Genomic DNA, 10,552 nt, shown 5'->3' on the forward strand with positions numbered 1-10,552 from the left:
TCATTCCTGTATTCGTATTTCTTCATGGACTTATTTCTTGACATAGATTTAACTGAGATTAATAGGACTCTTTGAGTGATTGCGGTTATGTAGAACTTTCTCTGTTGTTTGTGTCGGGGATTAATTATGATAACATGATAAGACTATAACCACCTGGGATGGTGGCCAAAGGTGAATGTACATTCACTATTTTATCTAGCATCTTTATATAAGAGTACACTATTATTTATTAAGCCATGTACTGTTAAGTGACTTATGCTATTTTAGGTATTTACAAAATACAATTTTATTTTTGTAAGACATTTTAATGCCCTCGAATCGTGTATATCCTGTGTATAACTTTCTACGTTGAACAAATCATTGAACAAATAACATTTATTTCCCTATCTTTGTCTTCTCATTCTCTTGATGGGTATACATACATGGATTTATATTTATCACTAGAAATATGTTCACTTCGAGTGAGATATATATTCATAAAATGCACAGTTTTGAGTACTAAAAAATATACACAGCAATGTAACTGACACAATTGAAGCTAGACAACATTTTCATAAACATTAAATGTTCATGTGTCTTCTTTTTTAGTTTCATCCTCAATGCCACTCAAAGGGTAACTTTATTTTGCTTTTTTACTATAGAGTAATTTTGGTTGTATTGAAATGCTGTCATTTGATTAGTGTAATTATTCAAGGTTTGTTCTCCATCAATACTATATTTATCAGTACCTTTGTTTTTTGCAGAGTTCTATTCTATTAAAATGCACAATTTAATAAAAATATATGAATAAATCAATAATAGAAATAATACAATACAAATAATACAAAAATTAAATAACTAATATATTTAGATTAGTATATGGAAATTACTATTTTATTTACAATAAATAATACTGATCTGAATGCACTTATAGTTATATTTCTTCTCTGATATCAAATATTGAGGTTCAATGGCTAGAATATCAGATTGTAGTTTTTTAATATGAAAACATAAATGACAAATTTGTTTAACCTATATATTTGTTAACCACAATAGCTGTATAGGAATTCCATTAGTTTTTCAATCTTGCCAGAGAAATTCATTAATTAATAAGCATAAGATACTTATTATTCTTATAGGAAAAATGCATTGCATTAATCAGTCTTAATCATATGATTCTTTTACCATTTTGTCAAGATCAGACAGACCTGCCAAGTTTCTCCAAATAAATTTATCAATATATTATATATACATATATATATATTGTCTTCTCCCTAGTGAATATATATTAATGATTTGATGAATTAAGTTTATCAAGATCTATTTCATATTATTAAACTGTCTAACCTTTAAATCTTTTCCACTCCACCATGTTAAAACTCCCTAATGATAGTAGTGTGATTGTATTGCAAATTGGTTAGAAAATAGAAGTTAACCTGAGACATGGGAACATTCCTCCATTGCATTTGGGATTGCAAGCTGGTACAACCGCTCTGGAAATCAGCCTGGCAGTTCCTCAGAAGACTGGCCATAGTACTACCTGAGGACCAAGCTATACCACTCCTGGGCATATACCCAAAAGATGCTCCCAAATAAAACCAGGACAAATGCTCCACTATGTTCGTAGCAACCTTATTTACAGCAGTCTGAAGCTGGAAAGAACCCAGATGTCCTTCAACAGAGGAATGGATACAGAAAATGTGGAGTACTATTTAGCTATTAAAAACAATAAAAACAAAACAAAACAAAACGAAACAAAAAGAAACAAAAAACAATGACTCCATGAAATTCTTAGGCAAATAGATGGAACTACAAAATATCATCATGAGTGAGGTAAACCAGTCAAAAAAACAAACAAACAAACAAACAAAAAACCACATGGTAAGCACTCACTGATAACTGGATATTAGCTCAGAAGCTTGGAATATCCAAGAAATAATTAACAGACCATATGAAGCTCAAGAAGAAGGAAGATCAAAATGTGGATGAATCAGTCCTTCTTAGAAGGGAGAACAAAATACTCATGGGAGGAAATAAAGGGACAAAGAGTGTAGCAGGGACTGACCAAAAGGTGATCCAGAGACTGACCCATCTAGGGATCCATTTTATATACAGCCACCAAACCCAGTCACTATTGCTGATGCGAAGAAGTTCTGCTAATAGGAGGCAGATATGGATGTCCCCTGAGGGGCTCAGCAGGAACCTTACTGCTACAGATTCTTGCAGCTAACCATTGGGCTGAGCATGGGGACAGCAATGGAGCAGTTAGAAGAAGGGCTGAAGAACCTGAAGGAATTTACCGCTTCATAAGAAGAACAAAAATACCAATCAACCAGAAACTCCCAGAGCACCCATAGACTAAACCACCAACCAATGAGTACACATGGAGGGACCCATGGCTCCAGCCACATATGTAGCAAAGGATGGCATTGTCTGGCATCAATAGGCGGAAAAGACCTTGGTTCTCTGAAGTCCTGTTTCCCCAGTATAGGCGAATACCAGGACATTGAGGTGAGAGTGGTGGTTGGGGTTGGAGCATCTTTATAGAAGCAGGAGTAGTTGGAAGGGATATGGGAAGGGGAGAAAGGGGATAACATTTGAAATGTAAATACATAAAATTCCCAATAAAAAATTTAAATATTAAAAAAAATTGAAGTTATTTTTTCTTGTAATTTTATTTTTTCTATTGGGTATTTTTTCAATTTACATTTCAAATGTAAACTGTTTTCTGATTTACCCTCTGAAAACCCCCTATCCCACCTTATCCTGCTTCTATAGGGTGCCCATCTACACACTTTTGCCTCACCACACTAGCATTCCTCTACAGTGGGGCATGAAGCTTTCACAGGACCAAGGACATCTCCTCCCATTGATGCCAGATAAGACCCTTCAGGCTTTCCCCTTCCTCCTCCATCAGGGTCCCTGTGATCAATCCAATTGTTGGCTTCAAGCATCCTCATTTGTATTGGTCAGAATCTGGGAAAGCCTCTCAAGTGACAGCTGTATCAGGCTCCTGTCCACAAGCACATCTTGGCATCAGCAACCTTGTCTGTGTTTGGTGTGTGCATGCGGGATGGATCCCCAGGTGGGGCAGTCTCTGGATGGCTTTTTCCTCAGACCCTGCTCCACTCATTTTGTTCCTGTATTTCCTTTAGAAAGGAGCAATTCTGTGTTAACATTTTGGATGTGTGTGGGTGGCCCCATCCCTCAACCAGGAGGTGGGTCATGCCTCACCTCTAGATGTGGTATGTGCAGGCCTTCCTCCTGTTTTGGAATACTTCAGCAATGTCATCCCTGTGGGGTCCTGGGAGGCTCTTGCTTTTCTGGCATCTGAGACTTTCTGGTTGTTAACCCACAGTTCCCCATCCCCCATTTCTTCACACTTCTGTTTAAGTTCCTGAAATCTGTACATCTCTTCTCACACCTGATTCTTCCCCATTTTTTCCCTTCCCCACTTTTCTTAATCCCAAGTTCCTCCCACCCTCTACCTCCCTTCATTATTTTGTTCCCGCTTCTAAGTAGGACTAAAGAATCAACTTTTTGGTCTTCCTTTTAAGCTTCATGTGTTTTCTAAGCTCTTTGCCTAATTTCCACTTATCACTGAGTACATACCATGTGTGGCTTTTTGTGACTGAGGTACACCTCTCAGAATAATATTTTCTAGATCCATCATTTGGCTGGGAATTTCATGAAATCATTGTTTTCAATATCTGAGTAGTATGCCATTGTGTAAATGTACCACAATGTCTATATTCATTCATTCACTGAAGGACATCTGGGTTTTTTCCAGCTTCTGGCTATTATTAATAAGGCTTCTATGAACATAGTAGAGCATGTGTCTTTGTTGTATGTTGGAGCATCTTTTGGGTATATGCCCAGGAGTGGTACACCTGGGACCTTAGTAGTACTACTTCCAATTTCTGTGAAACGGACAGACTGATTTCCACTATGATTGTACCAGCTTGCAATTCCACCAACAGTGGAGGAGTGTTCCTCTTTTTCCAAACCCTTGCCAGCATCTGCTGTCACATGAGTTTTGATCTTAGCTATGCTGGCTGATGTGAGGTGGCATCTCAGTGTCATTTTGATTTACATTTTCCTGATGACAAAGGATGCTGAAAATTTCTTTAGCTACTTATTGGTCATTCGATGTTCCCTAGCTGAGAATTCTTTGTTTTGCTCTGCACCCCATTTTAATAGGGTTATTTGGCTCTCAGGAGTCTAACTTCTTGACTTCTTTGTATATATTAGATATTAGCCCTCTATCAGATGTAGGAATGGTAAAGATCTTTTCCCAATCTGTTGGTTGCCATTTTGTTCTAATGACAGTGTCCTTTGCCTTACAGAGGCTTTGCAACTTTATGAGGTCCCATTTGTCAATACTTGACCTTAGTTCATAAGCCATTGGTTTTTTGTTCAGGAAATATACCCAGTCCCCATGTGTTTGAGACTCTTCCCCCACTTTTTTCTATTAGTCTGAGAATATATGGTTTGATGTGGAGGTCTTGATCCACTTGGATTTGAGCTTTGTACAGGGAAATAAATATGGATCAATTTGCATTCTTTTACATGCGGATCTCCAATTGAACGAGCAACATTTGTTGAAAAATGCTATCTTTTTGCCAGAGTATGGTTTTTGTTACTTTGTCAAGGATCAAGTAACCAGAGGTGTGTGCGATCATTTCTGGGTCTTCGATTCTATTCCATTGATCTACCTGCCGATCTTTGTACCAATACCATACAGTTATTTTCACTATTGTTTTGTAATACAGCGTGAGGTCAGGAATGGTGATTCTCCCAGAAGTTCTTTTATTGTTGAGGATAGTTTTTGCTATCCTGGGCGTTTTTGCTATCCTGGGTGTTTTGTTATTCCAGATGAATTTGAAAATTGCTCTTCCTAACTCTATGAAGTATTGAGTTGGAATTTTGATTGGGAATTGCCTTGAATCTGTAGATTGCTTTTGGAAAAATGGCCATTTTTACTATATTAATCCTGCCAATTGATGAGCATGGGAGATCTTTCCATAGTCTGAGATCTTCTTTGATTTCTTTCTTCAGAGACTTGAAGTTCTTGTCATACAGATCTTTAGCTTGCTTGATTAGAGTAACACCAAAGTATTTTATGTTATTTGTGACAATTGTGAAGCGTGTCATTTCCCTAATACCTTGACTTTTCTAGACATTCCTTTGTCATTTCCCCGATCCTTTGGGAATTGGATGGTATTTATATGTTCCACTTATGACTGTATATTCTATGCACATTTGTTCTCCTGGCTCTGGTCAGGAATTTCTGTGTGCTTAGCCATCTTTCATGCATAATGAAATTTCTCTATTGAGGTCTGAGAGTTTTACTAAACAAAAGATACATGGAAGTCAAAGTAGGTGCAGTTTCTTACTAAGCACATTTAGAAAATTATCATTTGTAGTTTTTCCCATGGGTCTATGACCTCTTCAACCATAAGTTCTTACAGTACCAAGCAAGTTTTCCTCTCACGGAGCATGCGTAAAATCCAATCTAAAACCAATTATTCCCCCCTTCACATTCCTTTTCCTATTGCAGACATATTCATGCCTTGCACAAATACATTTCCAAAATTATACCATTTAAGTTGTTATTTTTCTGAAATAATGATTGTATTTTTTCCAATTACTCACTTTACATATTAGTTTCATTCATCCATTCTGTTCAAGATGAAGCATGCATACTGCTATTGTCATGTAGTATTTTGTTGCTATTTTGCACATCTTTTCGTATGTGACTTTTCTGAATCTCTTTTGTTTGCATTTTATGGTTTTTATCTATGACAAATAGCATTGGTGCAAGCATCCTGTAAATATATCCTAGTACATATATGTATGTTTATTAAGCATAGACTTTCTGCTGTTAGGGATCTGAGTCAATTTAACCAAAAAGAAATGTTTAGAATTATTTCCTAAACTCACCATAATTCAAAAAAAAATATTCTACTATGGAATCCATTCTACTAATTTCTATTTATCATTAGTTACACTTAGATTTCACGTTCAGTTTCTTTTCTGAGTCTTCTTGGCAGATAGTTAGGTTCTCAATTCTCTATTGAAATGTTTCAGATTATTTTTCATCAAATTTGAACTCATGAAAACATTTATGTTTTATTCTGATAATTGTGATAACCAGGGCATACTGAGTGTGTTTCCATTTTATACTATCCTCTTATGCTAATTTCTATCCTTTTAATATTTCTTATCATTAATTGTATCCCAGAATATTTGTACTAGCTAATCTTTCACATACATAAAACACATGTACATATACATCCCCCAAAATATACATTCAGTCACATTAACAAAGGTATTTTGTGGCCTAAATCCAAAGACAATCTTTAAACTTCTTTAATACATCACAACAACAAGAAACTTGAGGTGTCAGAAATCCAACATATTTTATACTACTTGAATTATTTATGTGTTCTTCACCCTAGCTTTCTTGAATATAGCTTATTGTGCTCCTCTATATTAGCCTTTTATGCTTACATACTAAGAGCATGACTAGACATTATCTCTGCTCAAAATAAAAATTGTGCACTCCTGTTCTCATAAACTTAGCAAAGCTACAGTGTTAGCACAGTATACCCAAGTAACGCAAATCACAAATCCCTTCTGAAGACATGTTCATCATTCTAAAAATCTTTTTCTTCTCAATCCTGATCGATTAATGCTCTGTGTTTTATTAGTTGCATCATGGTTTGCATTAGAGTTTTCTTTTCTTTTACTGTATAACATTTGCTTTAGTAAAATATTGATTTCCTCACTAATACTGAGTTAATTCCTGATTAACTTGGAGGAAAATGTATATATCTGACATTGTTAAGATGGATGATCACAGATGGCAAGAAATTTATCTGCCTTTTCAAGGTTTGTTGTTACTATTAATTATCAAGTATAATGGAGAAGGAGAAATGTGTGCTAATACAAATGTGAATATTTTGAATCAATAATTTAAACCTTTTAAATGTTAATAAAAACTTCACATCAATTTTCATTTATATAATTTTGTAAAGGGCTCTTTATTCACACTATTGACATTATTAATTAACACATTAAAGGTGTTTTAAAACTAAAATGGGTTTTCATTAATGTAAAGATGATAGGTAATATTTTAACAATGAATGGATTTAGAAAGTACAGCGGAGGGGGATGGAATAGGAGGCTTATGCCCAGGAAACAGGGAAAGAAAATAACAAAGAAATACCCAATTTAATAAAGATGAAAAAAAGTTGAATTAAAAAAAAGCATCCAATAAAAATAACCTGTCAGCAAAACAAAACAAAACAAAAAAAAAACATACTGCTTTTAGATGATTTATTCCAAATTTCAGATAGTTGCAGTGAGCTGTTTTCCTTCACACTTTAGAGCTGTCTTCATTACATTTCTTTTAAAACTTTCATTGAAGAGAGAAGACTGGCTCAAAAGAGACTAGATATACCATGCTATACAAAGATAGGTATCTCTAAAAGTTGTGAGCTTATTCTGTTCTACTGAAATCCTACTAATCATTCCTCAAAGTGTTATTCTTTACTAAGATTCTTACATCACCTTTTCCTATCTCTTGCCATAAAAAGAAAATATAAGTTTTTATATTTTCAAGAATGTTTTCATTTATAATTATTTTCTGTTTTCTTTATTTACATAAATATTTTCAATAGTTTCTCTCCTGTTAATATGGATATTAATTTATTGTATATACTTGTGCAACTTTTACCTAAAATATGAAGAGTCTAATCATTGAATCTAAACAAATATTAGTTTTATGTATAAAATAATAATAAAGATTTTTTTCCTTCTTTATTAAATTGGGTATTTCTTATTTACATTCCAAATGTTATTCGTTTTCTCGGTTTCCAGGCCAACATCCCCCTAATACTTCCTATTCCCTTTCTATATGGATGTTCCCCTCTCCATACTCCCCCCTTTACTGCCCTTCCCCCAAGAATACCGTTCACTGAGGGTACAGCCTTGTCAGGACCAAGGGCTTCCCCTTCCACTGGTCCCTTTACTAGGCTATTCATTGCTACCTATGCAATTGGAGCCCAGGATCAGTCCATGTATAGTCTTTGGGTAGTGCCTTAGTCCCTGGAAGCTCTGGTTGGTTGGCATTGTTGTTCATATGGGGTCTCAAGCCCCTTCAGATCTTTCAGTCCTTTCTCTGATTTCTTCAACCGGGGGTGGGGATGGGTGGGGGGGTCCCGTTCTCAGTTCAGTGGTTTGCTGTTGGCATTCGCAGTATTCTGGCTGTGTCTCCCAGCAGAGATCTACATCCGGTTCCTGTCAGCCTGCACTTCCTTGCTTCATCCACCTTATCTAGTTTGGTGGCTGTATATGCATGGGCCACATGTGGGGCAGACTCTGAATGGGCATTCCTTCAGCCTCTGTTCTAAACTTTGCCTCCCTATCCCCTCCCAAGGGTATTCTTGTTCCCCTTTTAAAGAAGGAGAGAAGCATTCGCATTTTGGTCATCCTTCTTGATTTCCTGTATTCTGTGCATCTAGGATAATTCAAGCATTTGGGCTAATAGTCACTTATCAATGAGTGCATACCATGTGCATTTTTCGGTAATTGGGTTACCTCATTCAAAGATTCTTTATGACTGACAAAATGTTTAATGTAAGTATATGGGGGCTATCCACATATAAGAAAGAAAAGAGAAAATATCCAGAAAATAATTAAGAAGAGGCAATGATTCATGACAATTTCAAGGTCATTATTGAAAAAAGTAGGCAATTTGTCCCTTTCCTATGATGTATTATATCTGTTTTGATTTTATTAAAGTTATCAGGTCAGAAAGTTAGAACAATAATAGAAATCAGGGCTTCTTGTGCCCTCCTCTCTCTCTTGCTCTCTTACACTTGCCTTCCTGTCCCTGCTCTGTTCTCTTGTCCCATCACCCCCTTTCTCTCCATGTGTTCATGGCTAGACTCTACTTCTCTACTCCTGTACTCCTCTACGTCCCTTCCCTTTCCTGCCCTCCTCCTCCTCTTCCTCCTCCTCCTACTCATTCTCTCTCTCTCTCTCTCTCTCTCTCTCTATATATATATATATATATATATATATATATTTCTATCTCTCTCTTCCTTCCTCTGCCTCCATTATCCTCTCACTTCTTCTCCAGATGCCCTGAATAAACTATTCTATACGAAAAAAAATGAAAAAGAAGAAATCCTTGTCCAAAGGCTTACTTAAGTCTGATATTAGCTGACTTGATTATTGTTGGAGCCATAACTATTCTTAATATTCTGCCAACAATATTTTGAACTCATAAAAATTTAGAGATATGTGTATTCTGCTTATTTAAAATTTATTCACATCCAATTTAACCTAATGACCTTTCTCCATTCGAAGCACTGAAGATACAGTTAAGAACAGGGAAAATATTGTTCTCACGAGGACGGGTTCGAAGCAGACTAAGCAAATGAACCACTTATATGCAATATTCCATCAGTAAAAAAAAATGTGAGGATGAGAAAAGGCCAGAACAAAGTAACAGAAGATGTAGGAAAGAGATGTTTATTTGGTAGTCAAGATAAACATATCCTAGGAAACATTGTTCTAAGAACCCAATGCAAATAATGCAAGCCTTACCATGAATCGCTAAGGCATACATGGGTAGCAGATTCCAGAAAGTGTTAAGGAGCTGGTCGGTGACACAAATAAGATGAAAGAAAAGGATAATACAACAAAACAATATGAAATTAGGAAAATAAAACTTTCTATGCCACTGCTATGAGTTTAGATTTTATTCCAAATGGAGTAAGACGCAACTGGTAAACATAAAGAAAAGGCGTGTTATGATCAAATTGATCATTTTTGAAATATATACCTGAATATTCCTTTAAAATATCTTCAGCAGTACTTAAGGAAAAGAATAGAATGGATGATTTTGAAGGTACCTAAATAATCCTTATTAATTAAAAATTACTATTAATATAGAAGTATAATTTATTATCGCTTCTCGGCCTTTTGGCTAAGATCAAGTGTAGAAGTATAATTTATTATATTAGTGTCTATTATATTTAGATATTATATTAACATCCTATAGTTTCTTCAGCATATATCTAGTTCCTGTTAATTAATACTTCAAAAAATTATTTTTCACAGTGAAATATCTTAAAATTTTCAGTTATTAGTTCAAGAAGTAAAATATACAATGTCATATAATATATATGATGTATTATATATGTATATATATGCATTGTAGAAGTAGTTACTATCTATTATTCTTTATAGATCAGCAACTAAGAGTACAATGTTTTTAAACATTGTGATTATAATTTCTTAAGTAAAAATGTATATTCACATGATGATTAGATGATGATGCATAAAACTTCTTAAGCAAGAGTGTTACATCACCAAAGATATTTGCCCAATAAGATTTCCTTTTCTTTATTTAATGTTTTTACTTTTTTATCTTATTGGATATTTTTTATTTACATTTCAAATGTTATTCCCTTTCCCTGTTTCCTGGACATAAGCCCCCCTCTCTCTGACCCCTTCCCTTCTTCTATAGGGACGTTTTTGTCCACATCTACCTTCTCTT

General features: G+C 35.1%; 1 pseudogene; it reads left to right on the forward strand.

Moving 5' to 3' along the window:
- Positions 1–9,959: 9,959 nt before the first annotated feature.
- On the forward strand, positions 9,960–10,052 carry LOC116906505 (annotated as a pseudogene).
- Positions 10,053–10,552: the final 500 nt, after the last annotated feature.

The sequence above is a fragment of the Rattus rattus genome, chromosome 7 (assembly GCF_011064425.1).
Source record: "Rattus rattus isolate New Zealand chromosome 7, Rrattus_CSIRO_v1, whole genome shotgun sequence".
Classification (NCBI taxonomy): Eukaryota; Metazoa; Chordata; class Mammalia; order Rodentia; family Muridae; genus Rattus; species Rattus rattus.